Genomic DNA, 3,672 nt, shown 5'->3' with positions numbered 1-3,672 from the left:
TTTCCCAAAAGGTCTGACCCTAATTTAAAATTTCCTACAAACAAGGATATAAGGTTTATGTACAGGTTTTTTTTTTGTTATATACCAAAAAAGAAAAGTTCTTCTTCATTAACTCATTCACTCATTCATTCATTCCATCGTCCATTCGGTGTTAACTTACCCTCATTTTTTTTTTTTAGTAAAATTATTAACGATAAACAACCTGTTTTTCATTTTTTTCTTCTTCTAAAATCCCTTTTCCCACTTCCGGTTTCCTTTTCTCCTTCTCCTTCACCTCCTACCACTTTCCAAAGAGCTTCTCTTTTTCGGGTTTCCCCCAACTTTTCCCATCTATTTTAATAAATAGACCTTTTACTACAGAAAACTTGGAGATTATTATTATTATTTTTTAAAGAACTTTTCGTTTTTTTTTTTGTTTATTTATGTTTTCTATGTTTTATGTGATAAACAATTTCAACCCCTCTTTTGTTTGTTTGTTTGTTTGTCCTTTTGAGATATAAATTTTTTTTTCGGGTGTCACGTGATCCTTTCGCATGCCGAAATTAGACTCCGAGGGGGCGATCTCCCCGTTGAATTTATTACTTTTTAAATGTTATTATAAGTTTTTAATATTTTTTTTTTATTCTTGACGAGAAAATAATAATAATAATAATTTTTTCATACTAAAAATAAAAAGTGATAATAATAAATAATATTTCTTTTTCGATATTCTATTGACACGAACAATCATTTCCTGAGGGTACGTATAATAATAATATAATAATAATGAACCGTTACACGGATTGACTTTTACTTTATTGTTCTTTTTTATTATTATTATTATTAAGACATCATCGGTAATTGTTATTATTATTATTATAATAATCAAGGTAGGGATTTAAATGATAGTGATTAAGGTTTTACAACACGTTTCCAGAAAAACAGAAGTAAAATCGTGAGTTGTTTTTCACGTAACCGTTTCGAAAAAGAATTTTTGTATAAAAAATTTGGAAAAACAAACCGCTGGAACGAAAATCATGGAGCCTCCAAAAAGAAGAAGATGATAATGAATGGAACGATTGTTCAGAACATAATAATCATGTGTCAAACGTTTTACGTCAAGGATAAATTTGATTTTCATTCGAGTTTAAACTAGCCAAAAGTAAACAAACAACAAAACACAAAGTTTGTACTGTTAATTTAAATTCGTTTGTCAATTTGATAAACACACAAACGTACGACGCACTCACGCACACGCACGCACTCACGTACGAAAACAAACTTTAAACACACTCAAAAAAAATTTTATGTATTATCAATCGATAACAAAAACATAATAAGTAACAACATAATCCGCCCACAATCTACTTACGATCCAACAACAAAAAATTTGTAAAATAAATTTTATTAAAAAGCATAAAAAATGTTTTTTTTTTTAAATGAAGGCGTGACCGAAACAATCACGTCACACATGCGTGACACCTGCGTGTGTTCAAGTCAATATTTAATTAATTACTCGTGTAAACGTAATCATCACGTGGCTTTTTTTTTTTTTACTTTAATACCTGAATGTCTAGAAACTTCTTTCTTTCTCTAAACTATTTCTAAAGTTTTTTTTTTTTTTTTTAACAACAATTTTAATCAATCATTTTTGTACAAAATCAAAAAAATGACAACGATCGATACGATCGATTATCGATTCGCTATAAGTTTATTGGGGGGAAAAAAAAAATTCCTTTTCGATTAATTTATCAAAACCGACATTATTAAAAAAAAAAAACCTTATACTGATAATAATATTATATAATGGAAAATTTCCTTGTACAAATATGGTAAAAATGACAGATATTATCAGCAACAGCAGAGTGGCGCAGTGGAAGCGTGCTGGGCCCATAACCCAGAGGACCGTGGATCGAAACCACGCTCTGCTATGTGTCAATAATTTTTTTTTCTCTCTCTCTCTCTCTCTCTGTTACTCTCTCACGACATTTACCAATCAATCAATCAATCGTGATGACTCATTACGTTGTTTGCATCCGAACTAATAAAATTCCATAATAAAAATTTAAACTTTATTATTACTATTAACAAATTTTAAAAAAAAGACTTTATCCTTTTTTTTTTCCTTTTTTTCCAAATCCAACATGATAACAATGATAATGATAATAATAATGATAATGATAATAATAACCGAAAACCCGTTTCGGTACTTTTTTTTTGACGTTTTCACCTTGATTTTTTTTTTTTTTAAAACAACGGAACTTATCGATCCAGTTTTTTTTTTTTTTTAAATATTTATTTTAAAATTAATTTCACATCAGTTAGGATAAAAAAAAAACTGGATTATAAAATCACGTTCTTGCGTACACGCACGCACTCGCACTCACACACTCACACGCATATATGCATTTAATTTTTATTATTATTTATGTTTTCATAATTTTTCACGGCCGTAATAAATAAATAAATAAATAAAAAATTGTTAAAATATATATAGGATAGGAAACTCCCACAATTTTATTTTTATTATTATTATTATTATTTAATTAATCGTATGCTAAAATATAAACAATGAATTTGTCAAATTACTATTATTATTGTTTAAAAATATCCTTCTACCCCCCCCCTCCGTCCTGTAAAAAATTATTATTATTATTTATTTATTTAAACGTATCGAACAAAAAGGGCAGAAAATGAAAAAAATATAATATGTTGTAATATGTTGTAATAAGTTCACAATGCGGAAAAAAAAATGGCGGCCACGTTTTAAATGACTTAGATACGTTTATGAGTACGATAGAAAAATATTTTTAGTTTTTTAATATCATAAATTTATTACGATTCGTGTACAAAAAAATATTCGGAAGCAAAAAAAAAAAAAAGAACGAGGAAAACGACGAGAGAAAATTTTTTTCGACTTCATTAATAGAAAAAAAAAATGGCGTGGTTTGGATTCAGTTGGTTATATATCTTCTGGTACAGCCAAAGGGTAAATACCATTGATCATGATAATGATGATAATCATTTAGAATTCTTTATTAAAGTCTTTGACTCGTAAAAAAAAAATTATAAATTATACGGTTCATTCTTTAAATATTATCAAATAAATTTTTTTTTTTTTTTATATTGATATGATTAAAATTTTACGCACGATCCTACAACACCTGTTTCCATTATACCTGTACGTTATACATCCTTAAAGGGATAAACGCAACCGTATCCGACCGGAACTTACCGCTGGACAAAAAAAAAAAATATTTTCGTCCGTCCATTTGTAAGTGTCAAACGACGAGGAAAAAAAAATTTTCTAGTTTTGACCGGTTTCGACAAAACAATTTTTTTTTTTTCCTTTGGGATAAAATTATTTACATACGCGCAGAATTGATTCGAATATGGAAAAGGAAAAAACCCTTCGAGGTTTTATTATTATTATTATTATTATGAAAGATTATAAAAACAAAAAATAAATAAGGGGTTAACCAAAAAAAAAAATTTCGTTAGAAAATATCATATAAAAATTATTTTTATTTTTCCCACCCACGTCTCGCCCCCCGCCCCGCTATTTCCTCGCCGCTTTTCCTCCGGCTTTCTATTTTTTCACCCCCTTTTTTTGTAAATGAATTTTCGAAGATGGTGAAAGCGAGAGACGTGAAAAATAAAAAAAATATCGACAAAGAAAAAAAAGCAGCTTCT

The 3,672-nt window shown here is 28.2% G+C and overlaps 1 non-coding gene across 1 annotated transcript; it reads left to right on the top strand.

Annotated features, from left to right (window-relative positions):
* Positions 1-1,838: 1,838 nt before the first annotated feature.
* Phum_PHUM181530 lies at positions 1,839-1,910 on the top strand. Its single transcript has one exon. It is a non-coding gene; the product is annotated as a tRNA-Met (tRNA).
* The last annotated feature ends 1,762 nt before the right edge of the window (positions 1,911-3,672 follow it).

The sequence above is a fragment of the Pediculus humanus genome, genomic scaffold (genome assembly GCF_000006295.1).
Source record: "Pediculus humanus corporis 1103172107529 genomic scaffold, whole genome shotgun sequence".
NCBI classification, from domain to species: domain Eukaryota; kingdom Metazoa; phylum Arthropoda; class Insecta; order Psocodea; family Pediculidae; genus Pediculus; species Pediculus humanus.
This window is presented reverse-complemented; position numbering and strand designations above follow the sequence as displayed.